Raw genomic sequence first — 14145 nt, 5'->3', positions numbered from 1 at the left:
TCGGCTTGTCACCAAAAGCACTCACAAACTTCTACAGATGCACAATCGAGAGCATCCTGGCGGGCTGTATCACCGCCTGGTATGGCAACTGCACCGCCCTCAACCGTAAGGCTCTCCAGAGGGTAGTGAGGTCTGCACAACGCATCACCGGGGGCAAACTACCTGCCCTCCAGGACACCTACACCACCCAATGTCACAGGAAGGCCATAAAGATCATCAAGGACATCAACCACCCGAGCCACTGCCTGTTCACCCCGCTATCATCCAGAAGGCGAGGTCAGTACAGGTGCATCAAAGCTGGGACCGAGAGACTGAAAAACAGCTTCTATCTCAAGGCCATCAGACTGTTAAACAGCCACCACTAACACTGAGTGGCTGCTGCCAACACACTGACACTGACTCAACTCCAGCCACTTTAATAATGGGAATTGATGGGAAATGATGTAAATATATCACTAGCCACTTTAAACAATGCTACCTTATATAAATGTTACTTACCCTACATTATTCATCTCATATGCATACGTATATACTGTACTCTATATCATCGACGGTATCCTTATGTAATACATGTATCACTAGCCACTTTATACTATACTATGCCACTTTGTTTACATACTCATCTCATTTGTACATACTGTACCCGATACCATCTACTGTACCTTGCCTATGCTGCTCTGTACCATCACTCATTCATATATCCTTATGTACATATTCTTTATCCCCTTACACTGTGTACAAGACAGTAGTTTTGGAATTGTTAGTTAGATTACTTGTTATTACTGCATTGTCGGAACTAGAAGCACAAGCATTTCGCTACACTCGCATTAACATCTGCTAACCATGTGTATGTGACAAATAAAATTTGATTTGATTGATTTGATTTGATTTGTGTTGTCCCAATGTCTTCCCCTGCTGGGTAATGGCATGGCAAACGGAATCCAGGTCCGCTGGGTTCATTCTTGGCCGGATCGTTCTGTCACGTTTCTTCAAAATCGAACCCAGAAGCAGACCAGGACAAGGAGAGTAGGAAGAAGGTGAGTATTTATTTACAAGTGAATGTGAATGGGTAGATATATCCAGGTGGCGTAGCGGGTAGCGGTTGTGAGTTGATGGGAGTAAATAGGTGGATCCAATGGGGAAGCGGAATCCTCCTCCGCTTCCAGGCGGGATTGGGGTAAATGATCCGGGTGAGTAACTGAAGACAGAACAAACGGAGGTAAGTTCAAGGCAAGCAATACGTAACAAACAACAAAACAAATTCTATCCAACGTGAGGCTGATACTCTGGCACAACATACTGTTCATGGCTAACGATCCGGCAGGGAATGGATGTCAGGTCCGGGCTTATGAAGAGGAGAGATGATGATCAGGACCAGGTGTGCAGATAGCTGATGGGATACAGGTGCGGGTAATCAGAAACCCCAACTGGCTACATTGCCCGGCAACCAGACAGGGTGCGTTCCAGGACGCCGGAAAAAACTCTCCAGGACAGAACATAGGCAAAAAACAGACTCAGGAAACAGGATTCATGACACCCACTGTCTCTCTTTGCACGTTACGGCCTTATGTCCCCTCCCCTTCCGAAATTCAGAAGACGCTAACACCTGCGAAATCGTGATTTGTGCAAAGCACCGGAAACTAATGCTGTTCTACGGTATCGTTTATGTGTTCGCGGTCTGTCCACGACTACCATCATAGCCAGCTGCTGGTGTGCGTGTGTGTGTGTGTGTGTGTGTGTGTGTGTGTGTGTGTGTGTGTGTGTGCAAGCGCAGCCTGATCACTCGAAATAGACTTCGACTTCGGACGTTTGAAAAGGCCACGAGAACGTCGATATATGCCTTCCTCGCAGACCCCGCCAGGATAAAGTGAACAGGCGAGGGGGGCAAACGTCCGGGACGTTCTTACATTTGAATTATATTGAACTCTGCGTATGTCACGTTATACAACAATAAACATAAAGTTCAAACGCAGAGACTCCGAGATCACGGCGTGCTTTTGAGCTGACAGGTTGGCGGTAGAAATCTGTCGCCGATCTGCCCTGTGCTGAGTCAGCGTAAAGTAGGCTCCTTCTAGCCGTCGTAAGGACAAAGATTCCGCAGGAGGCCGGCAGGTAAAGGTGCAAAGTGAGTGTGGGATTTATTTGCACGGTGCTGGTGTTCCAAAAAAAAGATGACGGTGATATTTATAAAAATATATGCAAAGTTCTGACTTCAACAATGTCAGCATTCAAAAGAAAAAGCCTCATCAGGAAAAAACCTGTCCGAACCAATAAAGCACAGGTTGGGTCTACCAGGCTCAGATATGACTAAATAGATCATCCCCAAATAGGCACTTAAATACATTTGGCCATCCCTATTCTTGGCATGCAGGCCAGGTATATCTATGCACGCTAAAGCACGCATTCACACAACATTAAACATGACAGAGAAACTGGACACGTGCTCTCCAAACAAAGAAAACAAAGAAATTGACATTCAATTGGTAAATGCAATCAAGTTAAGTTGCCTCGAGGCAGATTAAAAATTGCCCTGGCCCTGAACACTGTCCACTAACCTTTTGGCGATACATGGGCACTGGGGCCTTTGTTGTAGTAGGTAAGGGAGCATTCTCTCCCGAATGGTGCACAGTGGACACTGGGGTTGTCTCCAGACCCAACCAGCATTGATACAATTTCCGTGCCACACAAAGGAACATTTTGCGGGTGCGGTCATTTTCTCTCCAATCACAGGGGAAAGGGTCAGTGCACACCGTCTCCTCTACAGGCTACAGAGAGAGCTCGGTCATAATCAATTCAGTGTCAGTCACACACCCTATCATAGAACAGACAATCCCCCCCCATAGGAACAGCAGAGGAGCAGGAAGGAGACGGTTTGGCCTCCAACACTGCATCCTCACCAGAACCCGACTGGTAAACTGGACTAATCTAATCTAAATCTAAATCAAATATAACAGGCGAAAGCGTATCACATTATTCACAGAGATTAAAAACATTTTTTTCCCCCGCTTTTAATGGTAACGCAAAGAAGTCATACCTAACCGCCCCGGTGGCTTTCCATAGCCCTCCGACACACACTGTGGCGCACTCTGTCGATTGCACAGTGATTGTGCTGACACACAGAGTTAAAACATTTTTTTTTATTGTGCCAACCTGTCATTCAATCGTTGCTATTTTTATACAGGGACATAACACTAAAACTGGGGCGTGCACAAGTTTGAACTGAGGGGGCGAAGCCCCCTTTAGCCCCCTCATGGAGCCGGGTATGCTTCCTCAGTGCTCCTAAAAATGCTGATGCTTAGAGCCGAAAGCGCATTGCTCTGACCACTGCGCCACTGGCAGTTTACAATGCTCTTGGAAGCCATGACAATACTTGATGATACTTGAAGCTAGGAGGTTGGTTGGTTTGCGACGCCTTCCACAAACCATAGCCCTTAACCACTGGCAATTAATACCTAAACTGTTAACCTTCGAGTTGTTTCTGTTTAAACCCCGTAACCATGTGAAACGAACGCTGTAACCAGTCGGAATTAATATGTATAAAATAGACGCCATAATACGTTGAATTTCGCAAAGGAAACTATGAGGTCTTGTTGTGTGTGCATGACTGTCTTCTGAGCAAAGAAGTTAGTATTATGGCTCTTTTGGGATTCCCCTTGGAAAGGCCATGGTAATGGACTATATCACATGTCAAACTCATTCAACAAAGGGCCGAGTGTCTGCAGGTTTTCCGTCCACCCTTGTACTTGATTGATGAATTGAGGTCACTGATTAGCAAGGAACTCTCCTCACCAGGTTGTCTAGGTCTTAATTGAAAGGAAAGAACAAAAACCCGTAGACACTCAGCCCCCCGTGGTATGAGTTTGACACCCCTGGACAATATTCATCTGACCATACTCTCTTTAGGCTATCTAAAATACATGTCTATGGTCTGCCTCAACTGATTGATTGCGTGTGGGTATTCAACTTGTTCATTTTGCTAGCTACCTGTACACATGTGCACATAAGATAAAGATTGTGGTTGTACTACCGTATGGATTGTACTGTATTAGCTAAATGTCAGTGAATGGTATTGGTCACCTGAGGTAGAGTAACTCATGATAAACTGTGGACCACACTATCTACCAGGAGAGTTTTCATCTATATTTTTCATAGTCGTCTATTTACATCCACAAACTGACACTAAGACCGCACTCAACCAGCTGTATAAGGCCAAAAGCAAACAAGAAAATGCTCAGCCAGAAGCAGCGCTCCCAGTGGCCGGGGACTTTAATGCAGGCAAACTGAAATCTGTTTCACCTCCTTTTTACCAGCATGTCACATGTGCAACCACAGGGGGGGAAAAAGTCTAGACCACCTTTACTCTACACACAGAGCTTCTACTACCAAGCCATGCTGACTACTGAAGAATTCATGAAATGGCCACCCGGATTATTTACATTGACAACCCCGCCCCCCCGCTACGCACTGTTTATTATCTATACCCCTACCTAAATGTACAAATGACTTCGACTAGCCTGTACCCCGTATATAACCTCATTATTGTTCTTTGGTGTTGTTATTATTATTTTTTGTTTTTTTAAATTCAGTAAATATTTTCTTAATGCATTGTTGGTTAAGGGCTCGTAAGTAAGCATTTCCCGGTAAGTTCTACACCTGTTGTATTCGGCACATGTGACAAAAAAAAATTGGACTTGATTTGAATGGAATGTGTCCCAAATGGCATCCTATTTCCCTATAGTGCTCTACTTTTTACATGATCCCTATGGGCCCTGGTCAAAAGTAATACACTCTTTCGGGAATGGGGTACCATTTAGGAAACAAGACAGACTTTTGCATGTGTGCGTGTGCAGTGGATCAGAGTGGATCATCCCTGCCTACAGTATGATCTGTTCTATCTATGTCTCTTTGTCAGGGTGCCCTTGTTGAGTATTAAGATCTGCTCGCCAATACACATCCAACAGGTCACCTTGCATTCGGTGAGGTCTGCATTTTGAGACAATGAGTATTTTCTAAACATTCTCGGATACAGTTGAAGTCGGAAGTTTACATACACCTTAGCCAAATACATTTAAACTCAGTTCTTCACAATTCCTGACATTTAATCCAAGTACAAATTCCATGTCTTAGGTCAGTTAGGATCACCACTTTATTTTAAGAATGTGAAATGTCAGAATAATAGTAGAGAGAATTATTTATTTCAGCTCTTATTTCTTTCATCGCATTCCCAGTGGGTTAGAAGTTTACATACACTCAATTAGTATTTGGTAGCATTGCCTTGTTTAATTTGGGTCAAACATTTCAGGTAGCCTTCCCCAAGCTTCCCACAATAAATTGGGTGAATTTTGGCCCATTTCTCCTGACAGAGCTGGTGTAACTGAGTCAGGTTTGTTGGCCTCCTTGCTCGCACACGCTTTTTCAGTTCTGGCCACAAATTTTCTATGGGATTGAGGTCAGGGCTTTGTGATGGCCACTCCAATACCTTTACTTTGTTGTCCTTAAGCCATTTTGCCACAACTTTGGAAGTATGGTTGGGGTCATTGTCCATTTGGAAGACCCATTTGCGACCAAGCTTCAACTTCCTGACTGATGTCTTGAAATGTTGCTTCAATATATGCCCATAATTGTCCTACCTCCTGATGCTATCTATTTTGTGAAGTGCACCAGTCCGTCCTGCATCAAAGCACCCTCGCAACATGATGCTGCCACCCCCGTGCTTCAAGGTTGGGATGATGTTCTTCGGCTTGCAAGCCTCCCCTTTTCCCTCCAAACATAACGATGGTCGATATGGCCAAACAGTTCTATTTTTGCTTCATCGGGCCAGAGGACATTTCTCCAAAAAGTACGATCTTTGTCCCCATTTGCAGGTGCAAACCAGAGTCTAGCTTTTTTTATGGTGGTTTTGGAGCAGTGGCTTCTTCCTTGCTGAGCGGCATTTCAGGTTATGTCGATATAGGACTTGTTTTACTGTGGATATAGATACTTTTGTACCTGTTTCCTCCAGCATCTTCACAAGGTCCTTTGCTGTTGTTCTGGGATTGATTTGCATTTTTCGGACCAAAGTATGTTCATCTCTAGGAGACAGAACGTGCCTCCTTCCTGAGCGGTATGATGGCTGTGTGGTCCCATGGTGTTTATACTTGCGTACTATTGTTTGTACAGATGAAGGTGGTACCTTCAGGCGTTTGGAAATTGCTCCCAAGGATGAACCAGGCTTGTGGAGGTCTACAATTTTCTTTCTGAGGTCAAGGCTGATTTCTTTTGATTTTCCCATGATGTCAAGCAAAGAGTCACTGAGTTTGAAGGTAGGCTTTGAAATACATCCACAGCAACACCTCCAATTGACTGAAATTATGTCAATTAGCCTATCAGAAGCTTCTAAAGCCATGACATAATTTTCTGGAATTTTCCAAGCTGTTTAATTAAAGACACAGTCAACTTAGTGTATGTAATTTTCTGACCCACTGGAATTGATACAGTGTGGTATATGTGAAATAATCTGTCTGTAAACAATTGTTGGAAAAATGACTTGTACAAAGTAGATGTCCTAACCGACTTGCCAAAACTATAGTTTGTTAACAAGAAATGTGTGGAGTGGTTGAAAAACGAGTTTTAATGACTCCAACCTAAGTGTATGTAAACTTCCGATTTCAACTGTGCATATAATGTGTGTGTGTGTGTGTGTTCCTGCGTGCCTGCGTACGTGCATGTGTGCAAGTGTGTGTTTGTGTGTGCGTTTGTGTGTTCCTGCGTGCGCATGCGTGTCCTCCTCCTCTTACCAGTTATTGATGGGTACCAGACGCGGCCATGTTGAGTGTCGGCCTGGCGCCTGATCCCAGGCCTTATATATGGAAACTGTTGGAAGCGTTAGTTACATCAGTACGTCATTCCACACTTTTCCACTCTCACCCACTAACACACCCACACGCATACACTCAAACGGAAGCAACTTGGCCAACACTTGCACACATTGTTAGGAGCGTTACGTCAGCAACGGCATTCCGCACTTTTCCATTGGCCGGCCAGAGTGAGCGATTCCAAAAGGATTTCATCTCCACTTTTTATTTCCATTGAAAGCGATTGTCCTTATATAACCCTAACTGGAGGCCTACTTTCTCCCAACTTTCTCTCCTGCTTCGCTCGCGCCCTCTCACACTGTTTGTTTGTCTTGTTCTCTCATCCTCTCCTTGTTTTTCCATTTTCTCTGGTTCTATCACTCGCTCTCTTTACCTTTAGAAAACCAAATGCAGACTAGGCAGCCCCAAGTATCATTTGTGGGAGCCTGAGACTTCCATACTGTGTGCCACATTCATTTATATACATACGAGCGTCACACATACAAAACACACATATCGCCTCACTGTTTCAAATCATTTTCATGACATAGTAATATATGCAATTTTGTTGACAACTTTTTTTCCAAAGGGACTTAGCTAAAGTCATGCGTACCCACAACCCTGGCATTGCAAGCGCCATGCTTTTCCAACTGAGCTACCGAGGACCTTGCAGTAAAGCCATCAATGACTGGATGAATACAGTTGCTCTGTGACCTGCGGTTAGAATGTAGCCGCTGGCTCACTGCCGGGAAACTGTCCTGCAAAGCTTATAGGTAATCCATCCTAATGCAGTTAGTGTTGCCATGGCCACCTGTGTATTACATTGCGTTACCTACGGGGAGCTAGAGGGGACATTAAGACTGCAAAACAGTGGAAATGGTTTCAAAACAAAGGATGCAACGGAGGTCTTGCGCGAGGCTGATGTTGACAGTGCAATATGTCTCAATGAAAGATGGTAATGTTTGTTTATATTCGTTGTCATAATCAGTGATCCGTTCATCGTGAAGTTCATTTCGATTTTGTCCGATTTCTTCATTTCATAAATAATTCCGTTTTGATATGATTAAATGGGTGTAAACAAGGAGCTGGGTTTGCCAGATTGATAGACGTCTGTTTACTAGACGAGGCTTTCTGATCACTAGCCTGCAGCGTTATGACCAAGATTGTACAGTATTGGTTTACATACACAATCTGTAAACTACATGGAGAACAGAATGTACAGAAACCTGAACTGCACTCTGAATGAACAGGTTCCTCTCTTTGACTGAATCAAATGGATCAACGATGTTTCCAATTGACTGGGTCTGCAACACAAGTGAGAAGGGTTTGCTTTGCGCATTGGCCAGCTCAGGTTTGCCAAAGCTGTTCTGCATGCTCATGCTGCTGCTATTGCGTAACTTAGTGCTGCCATCTACTGTTGGCTGTCAGTCAAACTCCCCCAACTCCCATTTGTCACATTGGGGAAGGTGAAAAATAATCAATAATTGTGTTTCAAAAAGTCTAAATAGATACTGACTGCAGTTGTCTTCGGGTTACGCTTACCATTTGACTTTATAGATGCCAAGGGGAGACAGGCGGAGAGGGAGAGAGAAAGCGAGAGTGTGTGAGAGGGACAGAGTGTGCATCATGTCTCTACTCTCTGTGTGGGAGTGAGAATGTGAGTGTGTGGTTCTCTCTGTACTGTCTGTGCATACTCTCAAAGTGCTGACGAAAGCAGCTGGGCATGCTGACGCCTGTCTCTCTAATGGTGTGCCAGCCTGAGACAGCACTCTGCCCCATGCAGCTCTACCCCTATCAGCACTCTCACTGTTTCCATCAGCACATAGCCCATAGCCCCGGCTCTATAGCCTGGCTCCGGCTCTATACCCCATCGCTATACCCCAGCCCCAGCTCTAAACACCAGCCCCAGCTCCATACCCCAGCCCCAGCTCTAAACACCAGCCCCAGGTCTAAACACCAGCCCCAGCTCTATACCCCAGTCCCAGCTCTAAACACCAGCCCCAGCTCTAAACACCAGCCCCAGCTCTAAACACCAGCCCCAGCTCTATACCCCAGCCCCAGCTCTATACCCCAGCCCCAGCTCTAAACACCAGCCCCAGCTCTATACCCCAGCCCCAGCTCTATACCCCAGCCCCAGCTCTAAACACCAGCCCCAGCTCTAGCTCTTAACACCAGCCCCAGCTCTATACCCCAGCTCTAAACACCAGCCCCAGCTCTAGCTCTAAACACCAGCCCCAGCTCTATACCCCAGCCCCAGCTCTATACCCCAGCCCCAGATCTAAACACCAGCCCCAGCTCTAGCTCTAAACACCAGCCCCAGCTCTAAACACCAGCCCCAGCTCTAAACACCAGCCCCAGCTCTAAACACCAGCCCCAGCTCTATACCCCAGCCCCAGCTCTATACCCCAGCCCCAGCTCTAAACACCAGCCCCAGCTCTAGCTCTAAAACACCAGCCCCAGCTCTAAACGCCAGCCCCAGCTCTATACCCCAGCCCCAGCTCTAAACACCAGCCCCAGTTCTATACCCCAGCCCCAGCTCTAGCTCTAAACACCAGCCCCAGCTCTAGCTCTAAACACCAGCCCCAGCTCTAGCTCTAAACACCAGCCCCAGCTCTAAACACCATCCCCAGCTCTAGCTCTAAACACCAGCCCCAGCTCTATACCCCAGCCCCAGCTCTATACCCCAGCCCCAGCTCTAAACACCAGCCCCAGCTCTATACCCCAGCCCCAGCTCTATACCCCAGCCCCAGCTCTAAACACCAGCCCCAGCTCTAGCTCTAAAACACCAGCCCCAGCTCTAAACGCCAACCCCAGCTCTATACCCCAGCCCCAGCTCTAAACACCAGCCCCAGTTCTATACCCCAGCCCCAGCTCTAGCTCTAAACACCAGCCCCAGCTCTAGCTCTAAACACCAGCCCCAGCTCTAGCTCTAAACACCAGCCCCAGCTCTAGCTCTAAACACCAGCCCCAGCTCTAAACACCAGCCCCAGCTCTAAACACCAGCCCCAGCTCTAGCTCTAAACACCAGCCCCAGCTCTATACCCCAGCCCCAGCTCTATACCCCAGCCCCAGCTCTATACCCCAGCCCCAGCTCTAAACACCAGCCCCAGCTCTATACCCCAGCCCCAGCTCTATACCCCAGCCCCAGCTCTAAACACCAGCCCCATCATCTATACCCCAGCCCCAGCTCTATACCCCAGCCCCAGCTCTAAACACCAGCCCCAGCTCTAAACACCAGCCCCAGCTCTAAACACCAGCCCCAGCTCTAAACACCAGCCCCAGCTCTAGCTGTAAACACCAGCCCCAGCTCTAGCTCTAAACACCAGCCCCAGCTCTTAACACCAGCCCCAGCTCTAGCTCTATACGCCAGCCCCAGCTCTAAACACCAGCCCCAGCTCTAGCTCTAAACACCAGCCCCAGCTCTAGCTCTAAATACCAGCCCCAGCTCTAGCGCTTAACACCAGCCCCAGCTCTAAACACCAGCCCCAGCTCTAGCTCTAAACACCAGCCCCAGCTCTAGCTCTATACGCCAGCCCCAGCTCTATACGCCAGCCCCAGCTCTATACCCCAGCCCCAGCTCTAGCTGTAAACACCAGCCCCAGCTCTAGCTCTAAACACCAGTCCCAGCTCTAAACACCAGCCCCAGCTCTAGCTCTAAACACCAGCCCCAGCTCTTAACACCAGCCCCAGCTCTAGCTCTATACGCCAGCCCCAGCTCTAAACACCAGCCCCAGCTCTAGCTCTAAACACCAGCCCCAGCTCTAGCTCTAAATACCAGCCCCAGCTCTAGCGCTTAACACCAGCCCCAGCTCTAAACACCAGCCCCAGCTCTAGCTCTAAACACCAGCCCCAGCTCTAGCTCTATACACCAGCCCCAGCTCTAAACACCAGCCCCTGCTCTAAACACCAGCCCCAGCTCTAAACACCAGCCCCAGCTCTAGCTCTAAACACCAGCCCCAGCTCTAGCTCTATACCCCAGCCCCAGCTCTAAACACCAGCCCCAGCTCTAGCTCTATACCCCAGCCCCAGCTCTAAACACCAGCCCCAGCTCTAAACACCAGCCCCAGCTCTAGCTCTAAACACCAGCCCCAGCTCTAAACACCAGCTCCAGCTCTAGCTCTAAACACCAGCCCCAGCTCTAAACACCAGCCCCAGCTCTAGCTCTAAACACCAGCCCCAGCTCTATACCCCAGCCCCAGCTCTAAACACCAGCCCCAGCTCTAAACACCAGCCCCAGCTCTATACACCACCCCCAGCTCTATACCCCAGCCCCAGCTCTATACCCCAGCCCCAGCTCTAAACACCAGCCCCAGCTCTATACCCCAGCCCCAGCTCTATACCCCAGCCCCAGCTCTAAACACCAGCCCCATCATCTATACCCCAGCCCCAGCTCTATACCCCAGCCCCAGCTCTAAACACCAGCCCCAGCTCTAAACACCAGCCCCAGCTCTAAACACCAGCCCCAGCTCTAAACACCAGCCCCAGCTCTAAACACCAGCCCCAGCTCTATACCCCAACCCCAGCTCTATACGCCAGCCCCAGCTCTATACGCCAGCCCCAGCTCTATACCCCAGCCCCAGCTCTAGCTGTAAACACCAGCCCCAGCTCTAGCTCTAAACACCAGTCCCAGCTCTAAACACCAGCCCCAGCTCTAGCTCTAAACACCAGCCCCAGCTCTTAACACCAGCCCCAGCTCTAGCTCTATACGCCAGCCCCAGCTCTAAACACCAGCCCCAGCTCTAGCTCTAAACACCAGCCCCAGCTCTAGCTCTAAATACCAGCCCCAGCTCTAGCGCTTAACACCAGCCCCAGCTCTAAACACCAGCCCCAGCTCTAGCTCTAAACACCAGCCCCAGCTCTAGCTCTATACACCAGCCCCAGCTCTAAACACCAGCCCCTGCTCTAAACACCAGCCCCAGCTCTAAACACCAGCCCCAGCTCTAGCTCTAAACACCAGCCCCAGCTCTAGCTCTATACCCCAGCCCCAGCTCTAAACACCAGCCCCAGCTCTAGCTCTATACCCCAGCCCCAGCTCTAAACACCAGCCCCAGCTCTAAACACCAGCCCCAGCTCTAGCTCTAAACACCAGCCCCAGCTCTAAACACCAGCTCCAGCTCTAGCTCTAAACACCAGCCCCAGCTCTAAACACCAGCCCCAGCTCTAGCTCTAAACACCAGCCCCAGCTCTATACCCCAGCCCCAGCTCTAAACACCAGCCCCAGCTCTAAACACCAGCCCCAGCTCTATACACCACCCCCAGCTCTATACCCCAGCCCCATCATCTATACACCAGCCCCATCATCTATACACCAGCCACAGCTGTAAACACCAGCATCTATACCCCAGCCCCAGCTCTATACACCAGTTCTATACCCCAGCCCCAGCTCTATACCCCAGCCCCAGCTCTATACCCCAGCTCTATTCCCCAGCCCCAGCTCTATACCCCAGCCCCAGCTCTATACCCCTACCCCAGCTCTATACCCCAGCCCCAGCTCTATACCACAGCCCCAGCTCTATACCCCAGCCCCAGCTCTATACCCCAGCCCCAGCTCTATACCACAGCCCCAGCTCTATACCCCAGCCCCAGCTCTATACCCCAGCTCTATACACCAGCCCCAGCTCTATACCACAGCCCCAGCTCTATACCACAGCCCCAGCTCTATACCACAGCCCCAGCTCTATACCCCAGCTCTATACCACAGCCCCAGCTCTATACCCCAGCCCCAGCTCTATACCCCAGCCCCAGCTGTAAACACAGACCTCCGCTCTATAACACCAGTCCCATCAGCACTGTTACTCATCAGCACATAGCCCAGCCAAAACCCCTTTATATACAGTATACGCCATTTAGCAGATGCTACATCCAAAATGACTTAAAGTCCATTTACATTTTGGTGGTTCCTGGAATCGAACCCACTATTCTGACATTGCAAGCGCCAAGCTCTATCAACTGAGTTACAGAGGACCACAACTCGCCTGAGGTATAAAGGCATATTCTGAGAGGGTTGGTAACCCCTCAGCCCCATCAGCACTCCATCAGCACATATCCCATATCCCAGTGTCTGCACCTCAACAACCACATCCTGGACCACCACAGAGTAGGTAGAATTCTACCCAGCCTAACAACTGATACTGGGTCAGATCATTTCTCATCCGCCCAAGGACAAGCAGAATCACATGACATGACACTGTACACCACACACACACACACACACACACACACACACACACACACACACACACACACACACACACAACTGCAGGCTGACAACTCTGTGGTGTGACTGGTTGCTACTCTCTGTTATCATTTCCCTGCTCTCTGGCGATGACATCACAAACAACATGTGGGCTATTTCTGTTTGGTTGCCGGGTGAAAATGAGGTTGTGTCTGATGTGCTGAATATGAAAAAAAAGAAGGGAAAAAAAGAAGGCCCATAATGATTTCATGCAACGATGGCTTTATGAAAACAGTTCTGTTTGGTGCTAGTGCATAGCTTAAATCTGGCAAAAGGGACTTTTCTCGCTTGAACTGTGAGCCTGTTTGTTTTATGTACACAAACTCTATGAACTAAATTACCAGCTCTAATTCACCCCTACGCATCCCTCTCTTCCCTGTCCTCCTTGGCCCTATTTCTAACCTTACCCTTTCATCATCCCTCTCTTCCCTGTCCTCCTTGGCCCTATTTCTAACCTTACCCTTTCATCATCCCTCCTTCCCTGTCCTCCTCCACTGTACTTCCATCTCGCTTTTCCACTTAGACCAAGCAGGCAGTGGACAGAGTATGTATATCTGTCTGTCAACAATGACTTCAGAGGGTTAACAGTAACAATTAGCAGGGCACTTCCACTATTCCACTAAAGCCAGTGTCACTTTGTGTAGACGGCTGGTTATATGTTCAATTACCCAGGAGGCCTTATAAAAGAGCAACCAGCAGCATAGTAATAACCTATGGATTTAGCATGTTATAGGCTAGTAAATACATGTCATGCAGCAAATGACACAAAAATGCAATGTAATGAAAAGTGTTATGTAAAGCGTTACCCTCTGGCCAAATAGTCTATTTAGTGTGACCTGTGCCCTCTCCCTGCTCCTGTGCCAGTGTTCACCTTGAGGGCAGAAGTCTGAACACGGGTGAAATGTGACCACAGCATCCCCTGGGGTAAAATGGGATGTGACCGCTGCTCCCAGAAAGGAAACACACAGAGTCAGCTGGACGATCAAGTGATTCTCCTCAGCAAAACATCTCTGGTGAGGCCACCCACACACACACACACACACATACACACACACACACACACACACTGGCACCCGT

This window comes from Oncorhynchus mykiss, chromosome 2 (genome assembly GCF_057628025.1).
Source record: "Oncorhynchus mykiss isolate SJ-2025 chromosome 2, ASM5762802v1, whole genome shotgun sequence".
Lineage (NCBI taxonomy): Eukaryota > Metazoa > Chordata > Actinopteri > Salmoniformes > Salmonidae > Oncorhynchus > Oncorhynchus mykiss.
Note: the sequence above shows the minus strand (reverse complement) of the source record.